Raw genomic sequence first — 16,277 nt, 5'->3', positions numbered from 1 at the left:
GATTAGAAAAAGTCCCATCAACCGGTGAGGATGTGCTGAAGTGCCCAACCCCTGAGAGCTCCAGCCTCTTCTGCAGATGCAAACATAACATTTGACTCAGTCTGGTTCAGTTATGGCTGAGAAACTCACTGGAAGTGGTAGAAGCAGCAAGTCTGCTGCTGTCTTCCTCCAAACATGGGATCTCAGGTGAAAGCTTGGCTGAAGTGCTCCATGCAGGACTCGGGCACCTTCCCCTGCCTACCCTGACCCCAGGGACCAGAGCTGAAGAGAAACCTGCACTGATTGTACATCTGCTCACACCATCCATGTCAGACTTTTCATTTCTACCTGTGAAAGCTTTAAATAAAGACTCTTCCTTTTGGAGAAATCCTGTTATTGGGAACCCACTCCATACATCTCAACTGCAGAAAGCCTGGAACAGGTACCAGATACCATCAACTCCAGCCTAATCAGTCACCATCTCACATTTGCTGTAAAAAAGAGTCCTAAGAAAACCAGAAATACTGGAAAATCCTTCTTATCCTGCCTCTGCTTCGGGCAGAGCCACACCTGAATAACTACTAATTGTGAAGTGAATCTATGAAGAGACTTTCAAATAAATCACCACTCAATTTTCTGATCCACTGGAGATAAGCCACTTACCAGCTCTTTACAATAGGGGACAAAAGAGGAAGGTTAGTAATGCAGCCAGGAAAATAAAAACCCAACCACTTCCACATTTTTAAACACAAGTTCACGTATAGCTGAGAAGTGGGAACAGTCCCTGCCATATATTCTGTGCTAGAAGTTACTTGCTAATTCCAGGCAGAGGGGTCAAAAGGAATGCCAGCTACAAATTTAACCATCAGGCAGCAGGAGACAAAGACAAATCTGAGTGACAGGACCACTCTAGATCAGAGAATCAGTCTGGAGGCCAGAAATACAGGAAACAAAACTGGTGTTAAAGCAAAGCAAACAAACAAACAAAAAAAAACCCCACTACATCAAAATTGTGATTTATTTTTTCACAGTCTCTTTCAGAAACAGAGGTTCAAAGGGTTGTCCCTCTCTAGAAACAAAACCCCACACACCTTTGGGGACACAACCAAAAGGATAGTAACAAAAACTTGCCAACCTGTGACAACTTTCACCTCCATGTTCTAGGGTATCCCAAGATATCCTAGGTCATCCTACCCAAGGTTACACACACAGCAGCTACTGTGAAAAGTGCTCATATTTGTCAGCCAGACTGACTGAGTTTCCCTCTCATTTCACTCACCTGTTTTTTATTTCAAATATTTTTGTATTTTCTACCTCAAAATTACCAATCAAAATACACTCCTTCTGTTTCTGCTGCTGAACAGAGAAAATCAGTGTATCCAAACACATGGGCCTGATGTCACCTTTCTCCAGATTGACTTAAAATACCCATTTTTCCATTTCCTTGAGAGACATATGGCTTGATATGATTAAGCTACTGCAGTGCCTAAACCACCACCCCAAAACAAAAATAAAGAGCAGCTCCACTCATTTCATTGGGAGAAAACATGACATCATGCTCCATTCAGGTAAGCAAGGATATGACAAATCTTGCCCCAGTGAACAGTATCGTTAACTGCTCCTGGCTGCCTCATTTATTAGGAAAATGAGGGGTGAAAATTATGTATTCAGCACAACAGAGACAGCTCAAACTGCTGTTTTTAATAAGAAAGGAACAAATTCCTACCTGGCTGAGAGAAAGAAAAACACATCTCTTCATCTCAAAAATTAAATTAAATTATTTATTACTGCAACACAGCAGGGAATTGTTTGATTAGCCCACAAGGAAACAAGAAATTACAATTGCCTAGAAGGCAGAAAATACAATTCTGCTTCTTTATGCCCTCTCTAGTAATCCTTCTGTCATTCCCTGTATATTCTATAGATACCCATTCTCCATTGCCATTCCCTTCCCCTTTAAAAGGGGGGCACAAGAAGATAACGTGCAAAATTGCAAGTGAAAAATGTCTAGCACAGCGACAAGCAAAAGGACAGGCCAGCTCTCAGATTTATATGCACTGATGGAGAAATTAAGGTTTCATCTTTCCTCTTTTCTCTCAGCATCATTTTTTTTCCCCCAGCCCCTCCACATCACAAATGCAACATCCATCTGTCCTTCTGACACACACGGTGAAAGGGTAACACTGACCATGAAACACACACACACACAAACACACAGGCTTAAAAAACCAGAATATAAAGGCATTTTCCTGGAAATACTCACAGGGATGAAGGTTTCCTGTGTGATGCTCCATCTTCTTGTTTTAAAAAGATGGAAGGCAAAAAAAAAAAAAAAAAAAAAAAGGCAAAAAAAAAAAAAAAAAAAGGAAGTCTTGCAAAATAAAAGGAAATTCCACCCCCTTGATCCTGCAGCCTCTGCAAAGGAGCAGAGCAGCGTGCTGACGTCACGGATTCATGAATGGATGGAACTGAAACGGGGCTGGATGGAGCAGGGGGGCAGCCCAGCCACCCCCACCTCCTGCTGCCACCAAAACCTGGGCACCGCAGAGCCCGACGTGTGCCAGGCAGGGAGAGGCTGCTGGAAACTATTTGCTCCTGGGGGAAGTGAAGCCGGCGGGTAAAATGGCATCGGTGCTGCCATTCGGCGGGAGGGGACATCCTCCGATGCCTTCAAGTCGTCGCTCCGGAGAGTTTCTGCCCCTCTGTGCAGCTTGGGTAACAACAGCATCTCAAATAACAGCCATCTGTTACATGAATCAGTTGGATTCAGTCATCGGAAAAGGAGTTTAGCATCTCTCTGGCTCCTTTCGGGACTGCAAACCCTGAGTATGATTATTAAAATAACTAAATGTAAGCACGGACTGGAAGGAAGCTGCGGGGAGAACAATAGGAGGCTTGTATTTGATTAGTGATGCAAAAGCACCACCAAAATAAAAACAGGAGCACTGACAAAATCCTGCATTCAGCTCTCATCAAACGCTCCCAACAGCAGGCAGACCAGCTCACAACGTCAGGGACACCCAGAAACAAGCCTCGGGGCACACACAGCCTCACACCTGCGGCTACGTGACCAACGGTGGGCACAGCACCCACGTGTCCCAGCCCACCAGCATCCCCACCCTGCCACCAGCTCCCTGCCAGTGAACACACTTCCTTCTGCACACCAGGTGCGAGGACACAGGGAGTTATTTTGGAGCCCAAAAAGATGGCAATGTCTGCAGGAGCAGCTACGATTAACTTGGATCTGGACAGGGGAAGAGCACAGGTTTTGCCTTATTTTCGTATCTTTGAAATAGGAGGGAAGGAGCAGAGGGATGAGCACACCCAGGAGTCAAGGTCAAGGTCTGAAGGAAAGCCCAGGCTGCAGGCTCATCTCAGGATTTTCCAGAATTCATCCGTTTGGTCTCTAAAACTTTTCAACAATTTGTAGCTTCCAAATTATGAAGAGCCAGAACTTCCACATTTTCACCACCCCTTCTCCTAGCAAGTAGCAAGTAATTACCTTTTAACCAGAGAGAGCAGGGATAGGACAAGGGGTGATGGTTTTAAACTGAAAGAGGGGAGATTTAGGTTAGACATCAGGAAGAAATTCTTCACCATGAGGGTAGGAAGGCACTGGAACAGGTGGCCCAGGAAGATTATGGAAGCCCCATCCCTGGAGGTCTCTCAAGGCCAGGTGGGATGAGGCTTGTGCAGCCTGGTCTGGTGGGAGGTGTCCCTGCTCATAGCAAGGGAGCTGGAACCTGATGATCTTTAAGGTCCCTTCCAACCTTCACCATTCTGTGATTATGCCTAAATAGGATGTCCCAAAACTTACTCTGGCAGAGCCCATCTTTAGAGAGCATCAGAGAGAATCCCACCTTTCCTTATAGAAACTGGGTAACATCCCAAAATAAACCAGCCCTGGGTGTAACCGTGCAGACCTGGGTTTAGAAATCAAGGATTTTGTGCTACCAGACACCACGTGAGCCAGCAGCACTGACCCCAGCTTGTGTGGGGGCAGGAGAAAGGCAGGATGCAAAAGGCTCCCTGGAGGCTAACACAGCCACACCTACAGAGCCAGCACTTACAAGTAAGTACAAAAAAATACTTACATGAGGAGACAGGTCAGGTTTTGCATGCATTAAGTCAGTAATTGATGCCCCTTTGACATGGAGCATGGAATGGACAGCCAGGACAGTACATCCAGGGTCCAGTAGGTCAAGGGAGGTTCTCCTCACCCTCTGCTCTGGTGAGACCACATCTGGAGTGTTGGGTGCAGTTCTGGGCTCCCCAGTTCCAGAGGGACAGGGATTTACTGGAGAGAGTCCAAGGGAGGCTACAAGGATGATGAAGGGACTGGAACACCTGCCTGATGAGGAAAGGCTGAGAGACCCGGGGCTGTTCAGTCTGGAGAGGAGAAGCCTGAGGGGGGATCTAACTAATGTTTACAAATATCTGAAGGGAGGTGTCAAGAAGGGATCAGTTTCTTTTCAGTGGTGCCCTGTGAGAGGACAAGGGGCAACAGACACAAATGGAACACAGGAAGTTCCACCTCAACACTTCTTTACTATCAGGGTTATGGAGCCCTGGGACAGGCTTTCCAGGGAGGTTGTGGACTCTCCTTCTCTGGAGACTTTCAAGACCTGCCTGGATGGCTTCCTGTGTGACCCACCCCGGGGGATCCTGCTCTGGCAGGAGGGGTTGGACTCGATTTCCAGAAGTCCCTTTCAACTCTGACCCTTCTGTGATTCTATCCAGTTCTTCTCCAGTTCTATTAAGGCAAAATAATAATTTGGCAGTCAATAGACTCTACATCTGCTTCTCAGCACATTGTCCTCTCTTAGTTGTACCACAGTGTGTCATTAGATATCACCCCTCCACCCAAGAGTTGCAGGGAGAGGAATGTATTAGTATGCTCTGAATTCAACAGCAGCCACAATAAACTGAGCCTTGATTTCCAACTGTTTTTGAACTGAGCTTTACAAAACTGGCCAGAGAAAATTCAAATGAATGCAAATTTCTTGCTGCCTGCTCCCAAGATCAAAGAAAGCACAGGTGAATTTTGCTGAAGAAATATCTATTGTTCAAGAGCTAAAAAGTCACAAAAGACAAAGGAAGAGATTCCTATCCAATGCAGATTGAGCACTATTGGACCCAAGGAGAAGCAGGGAGGCACAGTGAGAGACATCCCTGCTTCAGAGGGATCAGCTCGTGTCACCATTTCAAACCCAGTTGCACCAGGTTACTTAGGACTTGGACCTTCTCTGACTCTCTGTCTTCTCCTCCCCTCCAGAGCCCAACACGCTGCCCCACAGCCAGCCTCACCACCCTGGGATGAAACCAACAGCTCCCAGGTTTCCTTGGCATTTTAATCAGAAACAGAAATGTTAATTTACTCTCTTACCCTAAAGCAAAAAGGGATAAATTCAGGAACTAGAAGGGGGAGCACATGCAAGGACCAGTGCATGGAGTGCAAGAAGTGGAAGAAAAGGAGAAATACTGTTATAGAACAAGAAAAGTCAGAATAAAAATAGAAAGGAAAAGAATTTTCAGATGTTTCCAAGGGTTAATTGCAGTGATATTTAAAAAAAAAACAAACACCCAGCAGGGAAAATATATGGGAACAAAATCCAAGGAAGACTCCAGGAGAGGAAGAGAGCTCTGCTGAAGATGTTCTTCTCCGTGGTGACTTAGGTCAGTGTATCAACACTCCATTTCATCTATGCCTCAACAGTTCAGGTTCAAATTGTCAAACACCAAGGTCCTGAATTTAATGCAGGATAACTACCTGAAAACATTATGGAAAAGAAAAATCCATCACTGGCCTCAGATTGATGGCTCTTCCAAGAATTATCTGGTAGACAAATAACAGCATTAGAAACCAGGGTGAGGAATTATTTTCCTCCTCCTCATTCAGACAAAATCACTGGGAAAAGCAGGGAACTCTGGGAAGCACCAGGAGCCCAAATATGATTCTACAGAGAAGCTGGGTTCAGCACTAATGGGAAAATAGGCAAAAAAAAAAAAATAGGTACAAAGCACAGCAAGGGCCTAAGAGATTAAACAACCCTACATTTCATCAATGATCATGGAAATGCTGGTGAAAAGTTGACAGGAAGCAGCACTCAAAGAGTGATCAATGGCTCGGTGTCCCAGTGGAGAACTGTGACCAGTGGTGTTCCCCAAGGGTTGGTACTGGGACCAGTGCTCTTTGATATCGTTGTTGGTGACATGGCCAGTGGCACTCAGCAAGTTTGCTGATGACATCCAAGTGTGTGGTGAGGTGACAAGCTGGAGGGAAGAGATGCCATCCAGAGGGACCTTGACAGGTTTGAGAAGTGGGCTCATGCAAACTGCATGAAGTTCAACCCGGCCAAGCGCAGGATCCTGCACCTGGGTGGGAGCAAGGCCAAGCACAGATACAGGCTGGGTGGAGAATGGATCAGAAACAGCCCTGAGGAGGAGGACTTGGGGGTGATAGTGAATGAGAAGCTTAACAGGATTTGGCACCAGGTGCTGGAGCCCAGAAACCAGCCCTGTCCTGGGCTGTGTCACCAGCAGCGTGGGCAGCAGGGCCAGGGAGGGGATTGTCCCCTCTGCTCTGCTCTGGGGAGACCCCACCTGGAGAATTGTGTCCAGTTCTGGAGCCCCCAACACAAGACAGACGTGGACCTACTGGAGAGAGTCCAGAGGAGGCCACAGAGATGATCCAAGGGCTGGAGCAGCTCTGCTCTGGAGACAGGCTGGGAGAGTTGGGGTGTTCAGCCTGGAGAAGAGAAGGCTCCAGGGAGACCTGAGAGCAGCTTCCAGTGCCTGAAGGGGCTCCAGGAAAGCTGGGGAGGGGCTTGGGACAAGGGCAGGGAGGGAGAGGACAAGGGGGGATGGATGAAAACTGGCAGAGGGAGATTGAGGTGAGACATGAGGAGGGAATTCTGGAGTGTGAGGGTGGAGAGAGCCTGGCCCAGGTTGCCCAGGGAAGCTGTGGCTGCCCCATCCCTGGCAGTGTTGAAGGGCAGGTTGGATGGGGCTTGGAGCAGCCTGGGCTGGTGGGAGGTGTCCCTGCCCATGCAGGGGGTTGGATCTGGATGGTCTTTAAGGTCCCCTCCAACCCAAACCAGTCTGTGATTCTATGATTCTGTGCTTTCTGAAAGGATACACGAGTAACCAGGCTGCTAGGACACAGCAGGCAAAACTGGTGGCAATGGGTGCAAAAAGAAAAAGTAGAAGTATTTTAAAAATATCTGTTTGCCATCTTTGAAGAAGACAAGGTAATTAAATACTTCCAAGGCAATCAGTAACTAATAGGAATGTCACACAGCATCTGCTAGGCATAACATTTCAAGTTGGCACATCATATTAATTTGAGCCCAGTTCTAAAATAATCATTTAACAAGTTCTCCAATCCTGTGACCTCCAATCTGAATAAACTGGAAAACGACTAAAATTGCAGATGCCTGAGAAAAACAATATTATGGCAATACTCAAGAAGAGCAGCTGGTTGCTATTTCTAGGCCTTGGTAACCTAACACTGGTCATGGGTAAAAATCCTACTACAACCTTTGATTGAAAAGGATGGGTCAGCTCCTTGGGACCACAAGCCTGTTCATCTCAGTGTCCCACCTCTGATGGTGGCCTGGAATTGACACAGGGAGGCAGAAAATCAAAGCAAGTGCCTCAGACTTCTGGCAGCATATTTCACCAACAATATTAGAATATTAGAAAAGAGATGGAAGTGCTCATTTCATAATTATACATCAATAAGGCTGTTTGTAAAGCCACTCAGCACACGCCTGGAGGTACAGGAGGGACTCCACTGTGAAAACTTTCTACCTGAGGGAACAGACAGGTGAAGTGAAACAGTAAATGATTCTCAACCAGGAGAAAGCCCAGGTAAGTATTTGTGTAGATACAATGGCCAGAGGGACATTTGATTGCCAGGTACTAAGATGTGTGAAATCTCTGATCCTCCACCCCAACCCTGTAGGCATCCAGTCCTCTTCTGATTGTCCTAATCTTCACCAGTGGGGTGGGGGACAGGAAGGAAGGGGAAATAAAAATTAAAAAAATCATACTTAAAGCATCAGATCTTCAGGCTTTTAACCAGAATCTCCCCAGATGTGAGAAGTCCTCTGAGAAGTCCTTCCTGCTAAGGCAGGTGAACGGGACTGCAATTTAATAGGACCAGAGCCATGAGCTGAGAAGTGTGACCAAAAGAAAAGAGGTCACTGCAAGGGAAAAGGCCCCAGACTGGGACCTGTCCAGTGCCATGAGGGCAGGAGAGTTGCAACTGGAGTCAGGGGCCCAAACTACAAGCCTTGTTTTGTGGGGGAGTCTGTCTACAAAGGGACAGCCACCCTGTTCCTGCCTCACTGCTCTGGTGGCAGCTGCTGGGCCACCACAGCTCCACACCTGCAGCTGGACAACGAGCCCCACAACCAGCTGGGGGCTGCCTGTGGGGTTGGATGAAGCTGGGGGGTACATCTTGGTGACCAAGTTGCTGCTACACAGGCAACAGAGCTATCCCTGGATCAAGGCTTGGACGCTCCTGGATTAGAACCATCAGAACCATCACTAGTGAACCACAGTGAGACATTTAGGTCCCTTAAAAACTGAAAACGGAGCCCTGGAGATGGCTACAAACTCACAGATACACAAAGCCTTGGGTGAAAGCTACCCCCAGCATCAAGCACCTGCCCAAAACTATTCAAACACACCCAGGGACACGTGTGCCACCACTGTACAGCCTTCAAATGAAAGTGCTACCAACTTCTGTGACCACAGTGAGGCTTCTCACAGCAAAACCATCCTCTCTGCAGCTCCCAGTTGTTTTTTTGACTGAGCACGCTCTGCAAGATCTGACAGGTAGGACTACACAAGGCTGTATGATGCCTTCCTCTAACCTTGTCTTGCCTGTAGCAACACTCCAAGAACTAACAAATAAAAAAAAGACACTAAAGGCACTAAAAGACAGTGACAAGACAAAACACATTCTGTCTTGCCTTGTTGAAGCCCGAGGCTGGTGTGGATTCATTTTAAAGGAGTTTCTGGGTGGTTTTCCCAGCAAGCCTGATCTTTCCAGGTGAGTGCTGCCCTTCACGTTCCTCACCAGCAGAAAAGCCTGTGTAGGTTTAGGAGAAGGCCACTTCAACGTGAACAACAGGCACTGATGAGGCTGGGGAAGTTCAAAAGGCCACCTTTGCAGACGCTCATATTCCTGAAGGAAGATGGCCCAGCTCCTCAGACAGAAGGAGGAGCTCTGGAACTCCACTGGGAAAGAAAGCACCGCTACATAAGAGACATCAGAGTGTGTTTCCATCCTGCTAAAAAGGCAGTTCCCTCAGCAAGGGAACAATGGTCTTTGCTGATTTACTGTCATGGTGGCCAGTTGGCAGGAAGCACAGAGGACACCCATGAAGCAGAATGTGCACACAGACACCACCCTTGTGCCTGGGGAAGCTGCTAACTAAGGTCCTCAGGTCCTCTCCCCACGGGGGAACTCTCTGCCACCTGAAATGACAATGACTTGGGCCTCATCCCTTCCTTGCACCAGGGGTACATGAGGGCACTCAGGTTTATCTCCTTCCAAGCTGTCCACCTGTTTGTACAAAACCTGCAGAGATGTTATCTTAAAACCTCCACCTCTAACATGTGGCTGAAATCAGACAATGGGTTGTAAAATGATCAAGGAGAGGATGAACAAACAGGAAGTCTGCCTAGACACAGATAGGCAGGAGTAGGGTAATACAACTAGAGAGAGGAAAATCTGTTTATTTGCTGGGGTTTTTTTTCCCCCTCTAGAAATCATTTGCAGAAACCCTCAGCAGAGGCCCTGTGAGAAAAGCAGATCTATTTGTTCAGGGAAATAGTCACAAAATAATGTTCCTCCCAGAGAACATGCCAAAAGGAAGTCTTCCATAACAATAATTAACTCTAATGGAGTTGCCAGCAGTGAGAAATACTGCAAAAGAAGGAAAAATAAGTATGTAGAGTTAGCAGTTATAAAGGCAGCTTAAAGCCAACTGAGCTACAGTCACCTTTCCTCTCCCAGGTCAGGAGCGTGCAAAAGAAATGAGAGATCTGACAATGAAACCTCAGTTTCAGTGCCAAGAGGAAGACAAAGTCCTAGAATTTATGTTATTTCCACAAAAAGGCATATTCCCAGAAAAAGGCATGAACAAATGGGAAGCTACTGGGAGGGAGGAATTAATGAAGCTGGAGAAGAGATGAAAAAATGCAGGACAATTCCACGAGGTCAAGTTTTGTTGTGAGGAAAAAAAATCACCTGCACAAATATAGAAGCAACTGCTGAGCAGCTGTTTTGTAGATAAGGGTTGGGGATAGAGAGGATCACAGAATGAGCACAAATTATAAATACCAAGTTCACACAAACATGGCAACTTCCATCCATTGGCAGGAGCACACATTCCCAGGCTACCTTTGGTGAAGTCCATTTTTGGGTCAGGCTTGGCAAGAAAGAGAGGAACCACAAGAGAAGTACAAGACAATTAATAAGCTGAGATATGAGAAATGAGTGAGCTAAGTCCTGGAGAGGTTGCTCCACAGTAAAAGAGAAGCTTGAGATATATTTCTATTAAATATAGAAACAGTTTTTGCAAAGAAAGAAGAAACCTGCCCTCCACACCAGTGGTGAGAAGTAATGGACTCAAATTGCCACAAGAAAAACGTACTTAGGCCACCAGAACAACTTTTCTGAACAGTAAAGACATGGTGAAGGACCAGGCTAAGAAGTCGTGTTGCCTCCTGTATTAGGAGATGAAGGAAAAAAACAGTCTCACAATTGCCCAGCAATAGTGACAATGATTTGATGCAAAGGGTCAAGATGACCTTTTGGAACCTTTCAAGTCTCTTCTCCTGTGAAGATAATAAAGCTCTGAAAGCTTTGCAGCAAGACCAGAGCTATAAAAATAATCTGATCTTTTGCAGTTGGAGATCTTGCTGGAGCAAATCTTTCCATCCTTGCTACTGTTACACAACCCCTCTGAGGATTATTATTCAGATTTCTAGCAAAAACCTACAAAACCTGCTGAAAACTCATGAAGACAGCAGAATTCAGGCATAACTCAGAAGAAGGCACTATATTTTGTACTACCAGTTTCCTCTGCAGTGCTGTGATAAAGTTCCTGCAAGAAGAGTGGATCAGCCCAATGTAAATATTCTCAAGACAAACAAAACCTGCTCAATGTCTTCCTCCCAGACGAGCGTTGAGGCATGAAGCCGTGAGTAGCTTTTGCTTCAGAGCTTACTGAAGGGAGGTTTAGACTGGATGTTGGGAAGAATTTTTTCACTAAAAGGGTTGTCAGACACTGGCACAGGCTGCCCAGGGCAGGGGTGGAGTGACCATCCCTGGAGGGGTTTGAGAGTCATACAGACACAGTACTTGGGGATATGGTTTAGTTCTGGCCTTGTCAGTGTCTGGTTAGTGGTTGGACTCGGTGATCTTCAAGATCTTTTCCAACCAAGGTGATTCTGTAATTTTTTTCCTGTCTCCCAAGAGACTTCTGTTCCCCCACTGCTAAATGCAGAGCCTAGAAGAGTCATCTTTGTCTGCCTGAGGTACCATGACACAGAATTATTCACTTCATGAAGAGTTATGACAACATTTTAAATAGTGACAACCAGAATTAACTGATTTTTGGTCCAGAATATTCAGATGGAGAGCACTTAACTTGTCGGCAAGGGTGACTGTGATCCCTGTTTTCACACACAGCATTGGACAATGTTGCAGGATGCAGAAGGCACCCCAGAGCAGGGCACTCTCAGGAGATGCTGTTTGACACACCAAAGACCTGCTTTCTGAATCAAGTCATTGACCTGTCCTTAATGACAACCAAAAATTAAAAATTGCCTTCACCAACAGGGCACATAAAAGTTGGCCAATGTCCTAATACTCCAACACTATCAGAACACCAGCTTTATCTGCCCAGACCTCCCCCATGGGGGAGGGTCATAGCAGCCTTCCAGCCCTTGAAGGGGCTCCAGGAAAGCCGGGTAGGAACTTTGGACAAGGGCAGGGAGGGAGAGGACAAGGGGGAATGGATGAAAACTGGAAGAGGGGAGATTTAGATTAGACATGAGGAGGAAATTCTTGGGTGTGAGGGTGGTGAGAGCCTGGCCCAGGTTGCCCAGGGAAGCTGTGGCTGCCCCATCCCTGGCAGTGTTGAAGGGCAGGTTGGATGGGGCTTGGAGCAGCCTGGGCTGGTGGGAGGTGTCCCTGCCCATGCAGGGGGTTGGATCTGGATGATCTTGATCATCCTTCCAACCCAAACCAGTCTGTGATTCTATGATTGCATTGCACTGGATTTGCCCATCCCAGGGAAAAAAAGCACCCAGTTACTTAATCCAAGTCATGGCTAAGAGAGTGTTCAAAAACACTTGAAAAAGCATTAACCCTGGTACCTTCCAGGACAAGTCTCTCACAAGAGTGTTTTATGACTTGCAGTCCTCCATGAGCACAGTAAAAAGGTGAGTGCACTTTCCTTGGAGCATAGCAATCCCAGCCTGCTCCAACTCCAATTTCCCACTTATTAGGGAAGGGAATGTTTACAGACACTGCTTGTGTACTTTTCACAAAAGTTATTATGCACTAGATGAAAAATCCATGACAGACCACAGGACTAAGACACTTGTCTGGCCCACCTGCTTTCCCATGACATGCCATCTACTAAATGTCACAGTCCCTTGCAAACTGCACCTTCTATCCTGAAGCCACTACCATGCCTAGAGCACTCTGATATGGACTGGCTTTGGCTATTAACTGGAACAAAACAAGAAGCAGCAGCAATGTTGATGAAGCAACTGATGAACTGTTGACGAGCAAGGACAGGGCAGTTCATGCAACTAATTGTTTTCATTGAGATTAAACCAGGTTCAAATCAAGGGAGAATTTGATTCTTCAGTAAAATACTTCACCTTAAGGATAATTCGTAATGAGTCTAAATATATGGATGTTCTGCCTCTAAGCACCCACCACTCCTCATGGACAGGTGAAGACTGGCAGCTTTTATATTAAGAAATGAAGCCCAAAATGTAGCACCATCTCACATCTTCCTGCAAACCCACTCAGAGGTGGCTCAGGGACCTCCTAAACCTTACCTATCTGTAGCTTTCCCTGCACCAAGCATCTCCTTACAACAAACAACATACAAATATAAAGAACATGTAAAGAACAAAAACCATTTTCAGTCTCCTTGAGTGAAGCAACCAAACGTTTTCTTGCACTATGCACATGTCCATTCACTAACTGAAGAAAACCTGAGATCATTTTACAATTATAGAGACAAGAAGAAGGAATTTTTCAGCTAACACCTTTAAAGAAAACAAGAAAAAATTAAATAAAAACAAACAACAACATTCCTCTAAACCCAATTCCCAAAAGATTACAGCAGTTTTATACAATTTGCTCCTTTTCAGTTCTTCACATGCAAGTTTGGTAACACACGAGGTAAAATTCCATTTTTAATACACAGAATATGTACAGTTAAACTTAGAAGCTGCAAATATGACACAGATGCAACAGATGATATATTCTTAGGAACAGCAATATCTAAAACACGTTAAGAACCATTAAAGGTGAGGCACATTACAAAAAAACATTGCAAGCTCACACAGCTGCATTAGAAGATTAGAGAATATGGGGCAGAAAGAAAGAAACCTCCTGCCACTCATGTCACATTTCAAAAGTGACAGCAGACCATACAGACTGACTTTAAGCACACAGGGGAAGAGCAGCACACTTGAAGACCAAAGGCCACCTTAAAGCTCCTGACCCCATGTCCCAGGTGCTCATGGTGTTCATGTATGGCTGGTCACTCCTCAGAAAATGGAATTGTAATTAGTCAACAGGATCAACCTGTCCGAGGCTGGACTCAGAGCTCTTTGCCAAATCCACAGAGACCTTTGCCTAACAGGGAGCTCCCCAAAGAAAAAAAGCTTTCTTGGAACACTTTCAGTAAAGGAAACTCAGAGACCAGCTCAGTCAGACTAGAAACAGGGAGGGTTTATTTACAACCCTCCCTGCCTGCTGGGTCTTGCTCCCAGGCTTCCACTTAGCCCTCAACACCCAAACTGCAGCATCCTCTGCACAGTGCTGCCTGGTCCCTGGGGAAACTCCTCATCACCCCTGAGGCCTGGCTGCTTCTTGGCATTACCTGAGTCTCCCTGCAGGAGCTGCAGGCTCCTGGCTGCCTACTGCATCTCACACCCCTTCCTCCTCCCTGCCCTGCTCAGCCTCCCAAAGCTCCTCTCCCCGAGCTGAACGCGGCCGTTCCCAGGCAGCAGTCACCTCCTCTGAGATCAGGCTCTGTCTTCTCCAAGACAGGCAGCACAACTGTGAACAGAAGTACAAAACAAACAAACCCTGCCAACCTACCAGAGAAGTGCCAAGCTACTTTTTAATGAATCCACAGTTCATCACAGTAAAACGTGCTGGGAGCTTGCAAAAGCAAGTCCTGATGGTTGCCAAAGGGAAGCACGGGAAGTGGGACACCTGAGAGGCACAAGCTCTGCACTACCTATGGCAACAGACCCCAGACACAGCCCCAGCAAGAGGTGAGCCAGCCAACCCAAGTGCCTGTGCAGAGCTGTTGCCTCCAACAGTAAAGTTTGACACCACTTTAGCCATTTTACATTATTTTAGAAATGATGAACAGCTGCCTGAAAACAAATAGCTAAAGCCATTTAGTTCTTACATGATTGAACCTATAATCTGCTCAAATTTCACAGAATCACAGAATAGTCACAGTTGGAAAGGACCTCTGAGATCACCAAGTGCAACCATGAAAACAAATCAGACAAACAAAAAAAGAACAACACACCAAATAAAACCCACAAACACCCAATCTACAATTTTGGCCACTGGAGCATGTTCCTCATCTATACAATTCTTGAATCCCTCCAGGGATGGTGACTCCACCACCTCCCTGGGCAGCCTGTTCCAGTGTCTGACCACTCTTCCAGTAAAGAAACTCTTCCAGTCTAACCCTCCCCTGGTGCAACTTCAGGCCATTTCCTCTGGTCCTGTCGTTTCAAAATCAAGCACCACTCTGCGTTTTCTGGGATTTTGCTGGTGTTTCTACTCCAGCTACAACAGCCTGGACCCCTGTGAGGACATGTCCATTCTCCAGCCAATTATTAGATCAAGCCCAATTAAATAGAACTTTCAACAACAGAGAAATAATGTATCAAAGTTACCCCCTCACAAAATCCATAAACCTGAATTAACAGGATTCAAATGCTTTCAGAGTTCAAGGTATACTTGAAGAATCTAAGCACTGTGAGATGAACTTCAGCTCAGGCTATGCAAACACCCCTTTGCCACTTTTCCCTTCTTCATGCACATCCAAGTTGGATCCCAGCTCAGTGGCTGCAACTGAGCCACTGCAAGGGAGCAAGCTGAGCAGTGAAATGGTTATGGACACAACAGAAAACGAGAAGGCAAACTCACCCTACCATTAGAAAGAAAAGCACACCTAAAATGCAAGGGGCACTGCAGGAGTGAGTGCTTTATTGCTTCATGTCTCCTCAAGTTTCTAAATAGTTATTACCATTTAAACATCAACTCCTGGTTGTTGGTGTTACCTGATCATTTTTCCAGATGCACTGAAAGCCCATGTCCTCTTGGCTTACTGCACATGGGCCTCCTCTTCAAGTCAGGTAAATCAAGCAGTTCTCTGAAGTTGCACCATGAGATGAAATGTTTAGGACAGTCCAGCACTGAATTCTTCTCTCTAGAAAGAAGAAGAAGAAAACTCAGAATTCTCTTGAACAAAAACATACTTAAGTAAATGCATCCTAATCCGTCCAAAACATCCCACTAGCACACCCTGATGTTACATAGCACTGAAATGCAGCAGAAAACATCCAAAATGAAGTATGCACTTTCAGAAAGAAGCTGGGAGTAGAAAAAGACCTCAACACATTTAGAACATCCTTTCTTAGCACAGGCAAACACTCTATAATCCCTTTACAGTACAATTTTAATCTAAATTAAGCAAGCAGCTCCAGTAAAGGAGCTCACAGCTTGCTGTATTACAAATCACATCATTCAGCATTGGATTAGATTTTAAAACAATATACTTCAAGATAACCTACTAATGACTTTTTAACCTTAATTTTATATCTAAACATTAAGTTATTTGTTTTCCTAATTTGAAGAAAATGTTAGGAGAAGTGGTCACAGTCCTCCTACATGTGTACTACTCATAGTACTACATTGCTTCTCTTGCTGTGGGACACATGCAAGCAAAGAGACAACAAATACTGAGACTTCCAGTCCTGAGCCTCCTGCATCATCTTCC

General features: G+C 45.7%; 1 protein-coding gene across 4 annotated transcripts in view; it reads right to left on the bottom strand.

Moving 5' to 3' along the window:
• Positions 1-16,277, bottom strand: part of MAP3K13 (mitogen-activated protein kinase kinase kinase 13) — a 79,891-nt gene that overhangs the window by 36,675 nt on the left and 26,939 nt on the right. For 3 of the 4 annotated variants that reach the window (XM_051625918.1, XM_051625917.1, XM_051625920.1), the window contains exon 3: positions 15,559-15,707. The gene's annotated coding sequence lies outside the window, so the exon portion shown is untranslated. Of the gene's footprint in view, positions 1-2,242; positions 2,309-15,558; positions 15,708-16,277 lie in introns of those variants that run through there. The other variant, XM_051625919.1, reaches the window with a different exon arrangement.

Source organism: Apus apus, chromosome 8 (assembly GCF_020740795.1).
Source record: "Apus apus isolate bApuApu2 chromosome 8, bApuApu2.pri.cur, whole genome shotgun sequence".
Taxonomy (NCBI): Eukaryota; Metazoa; Chordata; class Aves; order Apodiformes; family Apodidae; genus Apus; species Apus apus.
This window is presented reverse-complemented; position numbering and strand designations above follow the sequence as displayed.